We start from the raw sequence: 10202 nt of genomic DNA on the forward strand, positions 1-10202 counted from the left end.
CCAAAATGTAACAAACGGTTCATGGTATGGGAAGGTTAACAGGAAGCTCAGGAAGGTTAGCAACATGGTAACCCGAGTATGAGAAACAGAAGAGGCCAAGTCCATCCGCAGGAATTATATCTCCCTGCACCCACCCCTCTCCTACCCCAAATCAGCCTCCTGAAAATGTTGGCACCCCAACTGCACTCTGAGATGCTCTAGGACTACAATGAGGAAGTCAAGACTCCCAGACTCTTAATTCAAGTCCTACAGAGCAGAATTTGGGAATATCAGAGCTTTCACCTTAATCTTTGATATTTGAGGATCTAGGCTCCAATTTCAGGAATAGCTGGGTCTTACCTCTGCACTCAGAAATTCTCGTATCTTTGGTTTCCAGTTTTGAAATCCCACACCAATACTACTCTGTGTAATTTAATGTCAGAACATTTTGGAAGAGGACTGTGTCCTCACTCCTGCAGTGCCTGGATTCCCATTGCCCACTTTGTGGGATTTTATTGTTTATTTCCTTAGGCATGGTGTGATTGCTACATTTTAACATCACTCCTCTTTGCATAGCAGCAGCTGCTAATGCCACTCATTTATCATGTATTACACCATCTGCAGCTGGACTGATAGATCCTTGTTTGATTTAGGATGTGCCCACCTCTCACTCTACTCCTCTCCCCATTGTCTCTTATAGGAGACATTTAGGAGATAACCCCAGGAGGGTTAGGATTCCAAAACCATCTTCCATGAACTTCACCCTGGCACCTGGGAGCACCAGCATTCTGGTTACTTCTGGAAACAGGAACATAACATAGAGAGAAACCCCTTGGCACTCTATTTTGTCAGATAAAAATACTCTGTCTGGGGCCAGAGGAAGGTGCAGTACTAGCTGGAACTCTGCAACCCCCAACCACTCCCCTCTCCGGATTTCTGGACTGCGTCAGTGCTGACTCAGATCCCAGTAACCTTTTGCACTATGCAGATACCTGAGAAAGAGAAGATGCCAGCCTTTCCTAGGAGACCTAAAGAGCCAACACAGCTAGTTAATATACACCGTGCAATGGAGAGAAACTATCTTTCCACAGTGTTTCATTAGAGATCCCAGTCTCTCCATCTTCTTCTCACATCTCTATATCATATTTGACCATTTTTTACACACGCTTGTGTGCTTGTTTATTGTATTGTGCTTGTGCTTGTTTATTGTATTTTGCAAGATCTTTCATTGTACACGTGCCTTCGAGCAGCGGGCAGTGCAGCAGGTGTTGCATGGTCTGAGGTCCTGTGCCTCAGTCACAGGTGGTTGAACCAATGGGATAGCCCCACTTCTTCATTAGTTCCTTGGAGCGCCCAACTCCAGTACACAGGCGGTTCACACCTCACCACCGTTGCCATGGCTCGTCAGCCCCTGGTGGTAAGAATTCAGCACCTGGAAGGTGTATTTTTTCACTGCCAAATATTTTCGTCAGCCTCTGGTTCCACATCTGTAGTCATTAGGGCTGTCTGAAGCTTCGGGTGCTGATTCGATTTGGAGGAGATTTGGCTCTATTCGGTGGCTGAATTTCCGAATCTGAATCAAATCAGACCAATTAAAAGGTCCGAATCGATTCAATGCTCTCCAAATCAATTTGGAAAAGATTCAGAGAGCGTTGGCGATTCAGGCAGTCTTGCTTGCTGCCTCAGGGAGCTGGACCCGGACTCCGTGCTGGTAAGTAGGGGGCAGGGGGGGGGGCTAGAGGAGGGGGGAGGAGACCATGGGGGGACCCCTGCCAGGCCCCATCCCCTGCCTGCTGCCTTAGCTCCCCTGAGCGCCCTCAACCCCTTCCTGCTTTCCTGGCCCTGCTGTGGCTGCCCCACCTGCCCCAGCTCCTAGACCTTTAAAAAGAAAATCCCCAACTCACCAGCTGCTGCAGCAGCCTCAGGGCTTCTGGGGGCTTGTGACAGAGCCCTCCCACACAGCATGGGGCAGGGCATCAGAGATCACCCTCCTGCCTGGCAGGAGCCAGTGAGTGCAGGTCTTTTTTTTTTTAAAGATCTGGGAGCTGGGGTGGGCAGGGCAGCCATGGGGGGCTAGGAGAGCAAGGACACAGAGCCCCCCATGCAGCACAGGGCAGTGGGGGGCATCGGGGATTGCCCCCCGCCTGGCAGCAACTGGTGAGTCAGAGCTTTTTTTTTTTTTGCGCTTTTTTTTTAAAGAACCAGGAGCTGGGAGAGCAGACGGGGCGGCCACTGAGCGCATGAGGGGGATTGGGCCGATTTGGAGATTCATCCAATTCGGCTGTGGCTGAATCTCTGCATCAGATTCAGCTGAATCGATTTGGGGCAGTGATTCAAATCACCAAATCAAATCACTGTCCCCTGAATCAGCCGAATCCAAAGCAAATACTGGCCACTTCACACACTAGCAGTCGTGTCTCCTTGGGTGTGGCATCGAGAAGCTGGGTGCTGGTGAGGGAAGCTCCTGTGTGACTTCAGATGTTTGTGTGCTGAGGGATGGTCATACAGCAAGTGTCTCACATCTTCAGTTTGTCTCTCCATAAAGTTGCAACAAATCTTCTCTAAGCCCAGTTTTGATCTTCCACCCCTTCTAAACTGAAATGAAAACAAGCCACCTGACATTACACAGGGACAGACTTATGCTAAGGTACAACTTCTTTTCTGAAAGTCTGAAGCAAAACAGAGAAGGTATTTGAAAGAATGTCTCATTTTTAAAACCTCAGTCTTATTTCTTCAACCTATTTTCTACTTTTTAGTGTATTGTATGTCATTTTGTCCTAGTAACTCCCAATTTGGTTAGTAATTAGTCTCAGCCAGGACTGATACTTTCCACTTATTTGGAAAAGTTTTGTGGGAAAATGTTATTAAGGATGTTTTCCTTAACATTCCCACTACTCGCTCTAGCATGATGTTAACGTACGCTCTGTAGGAACACAATAGCCCTTCAGTTATGCCTAGGTCACATAGCAAGTCATGCCACGTACTGGAAGATGAGGTTCAGTTATGCCAAATCAGTCACATTAAGGACTGTGGATGGAGATTGCAAAAACAAGGCAATACCTTCCCAGGTTATCTCGATATATAGCATATGGCAAGTAGACCTCTCTGTGCATCTTGCTCACCTCTTCTGTTCAGGGGTCAACACAGCCAAACATCTGTATGTGTTCCCAACACAGCCACAATGGCCCCATGTGTCAGCTGTGTTCACAGCAAGCATCTCCTTTGATGAGTGAGAAGTAAACTAGGGCTGTGCAAAACTTTGGGTGCTGATTCAATTTGGAGGAGATTTGGCCCAATTCAGTGGCCGAATCTCCAAACCCGAATCAAATCAAGGGACCAATTAAAAGGTTTGAATCTATTCAAATCTCTCCAAATCTTTGGAAAAGATTTGGAGAGCTTCGATGATTCGGGCAGTACCCAGTGACTGCAGCAAGGAGCTGGACCCGAACTTCGACCTGGTAAGTAGCGGGGGAAGGGACCATGGGGGGACCCCTGCCAGCCCCCATCCCCTCCCTTCTCCCCCAGCCCCCCTCATGGCTGCCCCACCCGCCCCAGCTCTCAGCCCTTTAAAGAAAAGCCCTGGTGCTTACTGGGTGCTGCTGGGCGGGGGCTGATCCCTGCTGCCCTCCACTGCCCCATGCTGCCTGGGGGGCTCTGCACAAGCCCCCTAACACCCCCCCCTGCTCCCCCAGCTCCCCCCTCCCACAGCTGCCCAACCCGCCGTGGCTCCAGTCCTTTAAAAACAAAAATGGAGAAAAGCCCTGGGACTCACTGCTCCTGCAGCGGCCTCGGGGCTTTGGGGGCTTGTGCACAGCCCCCCATGTGGTGCAGGGCAGTGGGGGGCAGGGGGGATCACCCCCCCCAGCAGGAACAGTGAGTTCAGGGGTTTTCTCGGGGTTTTTTTCTTAAAAGGCCAGAGCCACAGTGGGCGGAGCATCCATGTGGGCCTGGGGGAGCAGGACAGGGTCAGGGTGCTTGTGCGGAGCCCCCCACGCAGCATGGGGCAGTGGGGGGCAGTGGGGATTGCCTCCCACCCAGCAGCACCTGCTGAGTCAGTGCTTTTTTTTCCCAAAGTTCTGTGATCTGGCGCAGGCAGGGCAGCCATTGCGGGGCTGGGAGAGCGGGTGAGGGATGGGGCTGATTTGGAGATTTGGCCGAATCGATTTGGGACAGTGATTCGAATCACCAAATCGAATCACTGTCCCCCGAATTGGCCAAATCCGAAGTGAATACTAGCCGCTTCGCACAGACCTAAAGTAAATTAGTTCCCCGAATCATTAGAATCAGAGAACTGATAGGGACCTTGGAATCATCTCCTCCAACATCTTAAACAATTACAGGATGTGCTGTTCCAAAAACCATCTCACCCAGACAGACAACCTTGCAGACTCTTCTCCAACAAAAGGAGATTCCATAATTTGTGTAGGACCATCTCTGGTTCCTGATCAATCCATGACAATATCACGTCTATCTACATAGCATAGCTGAATCATACAAACCTAGAGTGGGTCTAGGATAAACCCATATTGCATAGTCCTATTTATTTGTATTTCATCTGTATTTCACAGACCTACAAGAGATCTATGTATCAGTGACATCCTCTCACTATATAGTAATACATATTCTTGATGTACAATGACCTGTGAAGAGTAACTAGGAGCTGGCTTCCAGCTGGCCTGTGGCCATGTCATAGCTCTGCTTGCATTTTGGACCAAGGCATGAAAAGTGCAGGAACCAAAAAGATTTCAAGGTGGTAGGATTTCAAGGTGCCTTGCTGGGCATAAACCAGACCAGGAACAAGTGTCAGAAGAAAATTAATGCAGGGGCATAGGTTTTAGCCGTGTTGGTCTAAGGACATAGGCAGACAAGGTTCCTTGGGTGAATTTGATATCTTTTATTAGACCAACCCAAATAGTTGGAGAATAGTTAGTAAGCAAGCTTTCGGGTTCAAAAACCCTTTGTCAGGCTAAGGAAGCTTCAGCAGTTGCTGCGTGCTCTTCCTGGATGGAATGAAAAGTAAAGAAGCCAGGGGCTGGGCTGGGCTGGGGAGTCAGTTGCCAGGCAGATTATAATGAATCAAAAATCCAATGTCTATGTTTAGGTTGATGAAATGAAGCTCATAGGCTCGTCTCTGGGAAGTGTTGTGTAAGTTTCCCTTGAGGATCAGGACTGAGAGATTGGAGAGAGAGTGGCCCTCCTGTGAGAAATGTGCCCCCACCGGTAATTGGGTATTTCTGTCTTTGATGGATTTCCGGTGTGCATTTATTCTGGTGCGCAGTTGTTGTCTGGTCTCTCCTACATATCTTCCATCAGGGCATTTGGTGCATCGGATGAGGTATACTACATTCCTGGAGGTGCAGCTATAAGATCCTGGGATGCTGATGGCTCTGTTGTGGGGTGTAGTAATAGTGGGGGTGGTGGAGATGTCTTGGCAGGTTTTGCATTTCTTGTCCTGGCATGGTCTGGATCCTTTTGGTGTGTTCTGGCCTTGAGGAAGTTTGCTTCTGGTGATGAGGTTGGCAAGGTTCAGTGTTTGTTTGAAGGCTAGGATGGGTGGCTCTAGGAAGATCTTTTTAAGAATAGGGTCTCTTTCTAGTATGGGTTACAGTTGTTTGAGGATTTTTCGTTCGGGTTCGAGGGAGGGGTGATATGTCATAACCAGCGGTGTGAGATTTGTGGGGGGTTTTCTTCTGTACTGTAGCAGTTCTTCACGTGGTATCCGGGTGGCTCTTTCAAACGTGCGATCTACCTCTCTGGAGGAGTGTCCTTGCTGGGTGAAAGCCTTTTTAAGATTGGTGAGGTGGCAATCCTGGGTGTTCTCTTCAGTACGAATGCGGTGGTATCTGAGGGCTTGGCTGTATATCACAGCTTTTTTGGTGTGTTTCGGGTGATTGCTGGTTCTGTGCAGATATGTATGCTGGTCTGTGGGAGAAAATTAAGGGACTGAAGATGGCCAATGGCAACAAGAAAGGTCTGCAAGAATATTCCTATATTAGCCATTTATGAAGAAGTACAGATTATCCATTGCTTCCGTATGAGTCCATAGCACTTAATGGACACCACCAATGCCCTTCACAGCTGGTAAGTATTCAGGAAAGCCTCTCTGAGATTAGTGAGTGCCAGAGTATGGGTTCCAAGCCTGAGGAGTTCCAGATATCTTGTATCGGGTCTAAGCCCTCTGAGATCCTGAACACAGAATAACTCTCTTTAGCACCTACTGAAGGAAAAATAAGAAGCTCAGATAACCTCGCCATGAAGCTGCCTGCTTTTTTCATGAAGTGGTGTGGAGTTTGTGCGGGCCGGGGGCGAGCCGGGCCCGTCTTTGCGCACGCGGACTGTGGCCAGCAGCCCGGGCACGCGGGATTGGAGAAAACCGCGGGGCGGTATGGTACGCGCGAGCTAAAATTAGTTACAGAGGCGTAGTGGTTGATTGAAAAGATTATTTACTTACACCCAAGATGGTCGCGGTGTAGGCTGGACAGTTTTCCAGGTGCAGCTCTGCTTAAATCCTCGTTGGAGGACTCTGACAAACTCGGTTCTTTGGCCCCGGAGTGGTTTAGGCTCCGCGGGTTCGGCAATTCTTTCCTCACGGAGTGGCTGAATTTCCGTGGGTTTTGTTCGGTTCCCAGGTCCCCCGGAGCTGTTAAGACTCTGTGGGTTCGAAAATTGGGTATATAGGATAGGGATACGTCTAGGATTGCGCTCGGCGACGGGGAGAGGCTAGAGGCTGATCAGACCTCTGTTGCCTGCTTAAGAAAGGCGCGATGGGTCCGCAAGGGTCCACATCGCTTGGAGATCTTCACACAGCGCGAAATCTCCTCCTCCTGGAGAGTTCTCTTTCTCTCCAGTTTTCCTCTCTCTCCGGCTTGGGCAGAAGCTACCCAAGCCTTTTGTACGGCTATCAAGCCAATAGCTAGCCGCCACATATGCCTACATTTAGAACCGGCCAATAATGTGGCGTGAATCTAAATACAAATGGTGAGAACTCCTTTGCACCGTGCATCTCTGAGATGCAAAAGAAATGCACCATGCAAAGAAGCTGCAACTTGGCGGGAAATCCCCCGTTGCACCAGAGTTCTCTCCTGTAGCAGAGAACTCTACCGTGCAAGGAAACTAATTTTAGCGGGAACATAGTTTAGTGTTGCCGAAGCACACACAAACAACAAATCACAACTTAGGGTTGTGACAGAGTTCAACTCAGAACATAAAGGTGGAGACAGATGTGTCCATTCTTCCCTGCTCTTTGCAGAAAAAAATATAGTATGTTGCCATGGACACTAATAGGACAATTTTATTTGCCTGTCTGCAGAACCTTCTACATCACATCCTGAGTCCAGACTTCACTGTCAAGAGCCATATACAACTTCTGGGCAGATTTGTCAACCTACAGACTGGGAGAAGACCAACAAAGGATAATGTGTTCCAGAACTTCAAAGTGGCATTGGCCAGAAATATATCCACTACTGTGAGCTGGAGCTCAAACAACAAAACTACATGTGGCATCCTAATAGAGCAGGGGCAGGCAATTATTTTGGGCAGAGGGCTGTTTACTGAGTTTTGGCAAGCCATCAAGGGCCACAGGGTAGGCAGCCAGAGGCAGATAAATATTAATATTCTAAAATGTTTAGGGGCCCTGCAGGCCGTATAGAATGACCTGGCAGGTTGCATCTGGCCCATGGGCCGCATTTTGCCCACCCCTGTAATAGAGGGACAAGCGGGCCATGGTTGTTAACATTCTGTACAAGACATGCAAAAGGAGAACAAGAAATTCCAGACATGCTAGTAAATGCCCAAACTCCAAAATCATCTAATGTTGTTCCCTTTGCTATGCATGCTCTGTCTGCACCTGCTGTCTCCCTTCCACATTATGATGTGCTCCAGTTTACCAGGGAACCAGGGTGTTTAGGGCAGGCACATCAGCTATAGCAACTTGCCTTAATCTTTCCTCTTGCATTCCTCAGTTCAAAGAAGTGGGGAAGAGAACGAAGCTGCAAGTCTACTATCTCTGGGGTCCTTCACAGTATCCCAGGACTCTGACTTTCCTGCTTATGCTTTGAGAATAAAAGCATACTTTACACATACAAAGTTGGAGCGTTCTATTTTTTATTCACAGGTTTTACTCCTTTCATGTAAGACTTAACATTGGTCCACTGCACTGCTATATCACAAAAGCCCAGAAATTTTTGTTGGTTTAGAATACAGGGAATTAAGTGCAATGTGTTCAATAGCACAAACTTCATCTACCTGAAGATCATGAAGCACTCACTGTATTGCTGGTGGGTTCTCTTTTTCTGCTATGCTTTCCATTTGCAGGCTCTATACTGGTAATGGCAGAACCTGGATTCCTGGTGCATGGCATATTCTCATGGAGCCAAGGAAAGGCAGTTCTTGATGGGACCAGTTACACTCTGGCAGGAGTCCATGATAGAAAAAGAGATCAGGAAACAATTAGCCGAAAGAGATGGCTTCCATGGAAGCTGCTCACAAATATAAAAGCATTGCTAGGTAGCTTCTAGGACCCTGAAGAAATCTGTAGAAAAGGAATGGCCAAAGGAAACTTAGGATTCTCTAGGTGAGGATTATGGGAGTTTTAAGAGTTTAACCTTTTCTTCCAGAGGTCTGTGGGCAATAATCCACAGAGCACCACTCTCTGGGATGCACGGCAACAGGATATTGTTGTTAGCACACTGGAATGAAGTGTGGCTACAAGACACAACAGCCCACTCTCTAAACACACTGACTGCCATGTATGAGCACACTGACTCCTCTTTGCTACAGTCAAGGTGACGATGTTGAACTCAGCAAAAACAAGGTAACACTGTAGTGTATATAGGCTGTATCCCCTGGGGAGAGCCATGTAGAGAGAAGAATTCCAGGTGAGAAGGTACATCTAATACAGGGTAGGGAGTGGTTTGGTATGTTAGAGTGCATTGCCTGAGTGTGGTCAGGTGTTCTCCTGCTCCTTATGTTAAGTGCAAACCTAAAGACTATCAGTTTGAAAACCATATATTATAAATGTCTTTACTGCAGATATTAATAAGTCTGTAGATTTTTAAAATCAGAATTGTTTTAGGAATCCAGTTGACTTGTCCTTACAGATGCTCTTTGTTTACCTTGTGCATTTTTCTTAGCTTGTTCATTGAGAACCAGCAAATCCAAGCTTCCTGTTTGTAGTCAGCTTGCCTTTCAGATACTTAGGTGCTGCAGTGTCTGGGCTTCAAACTCAGCAGGGAAATGATTATTTGTGTTAAGGCAGTTGCTTTCAGGCTTTTTTTTTTTAAACAGTCATATGGAAAGATTTCTATTGATTTTAAGATTTATGAAAGCTAATTTTTACAAAACGTTACAAACTGGACCATGATTTGGTTTGAGAGAATCTCTGTGGAGATTCTGTGAGATAAGTGAATTCTGCAATTTCAAATTCACAATTGTTAGATAACATTAAGTTTGTTTTTTCCCTTAAGCAGCTAGTAGAATTAAGGGTCTAATAATTGCAATGGGAAGGCACTGGTAGTATCCTTGTCTCCCTGCTTTTTAGTGTGATACATGGTAGGATGTTTTTGATTTCGTTTTCATCAGGCATTGTGTAAGGATGGTGTGTGAAGTGTTGGAATGGACAACCCTTAGGACTCTTTGGATATATGGTTGCCTGCATGTGTGGAGGATGCTACTCAGAGCCTGGGAGGTGCCTCCTAGCCTTATGTTCCTATCTTCCAAAGATTTTTGCTTGGAAATATATATAGTGAAATAGAAACTGTGGTACTGGCATGATGTGAAGGTGACTGTCCTAAATGCTCAAAATTGAAGAGATGACAAAGTTAAGATTCTCCTAGCATTTTGGCCACGTTGCATTCTCTGTGTGTACAGTTAATGTAAGAAGCAATGTATTAAAACACACTGTTTTAAATAGAAAATACTGCCTGTGGACTTCAATGCCTCCCTCTGTTTTGGGGGGGCTTCAGAAATTCCATTGTTAGATTCTGCCCTGTGACAGTTGTAAACCAACATGAATGTCTTCACTTTTAAAGAGAAGTGGCCAAAGTCCACAGCCCCAGTATGCCTTTCCAGCAGCACCTAAGGGCCATGAAAGCCCCACAGCTAACTAGTACAGCATTCTCTGCAGCACCCTGCGCTATAGAGAGTCTGTGCTGCTGCATGTCCTGCATTTGAGAGGTCTTGGGCTGCTGGGACACACTACAAACAGCATAGGGGTGTGGGTTGGC

This window comes from Alligator mississippiensis, chromosome 2 (genome assembly GCF_030867095.1).
Source record: "Alligator mississippiensis isolate rAllMis1 chromosome 2, rAllMis1, whole genome shotgun sequence".
Taxonomy (NCBI): domain Eukaryota; kingdom Metazoa; phylum Chordata; order Crocodylia; family Alligatoridae; genus Alligator; species Alligator mississippiensis.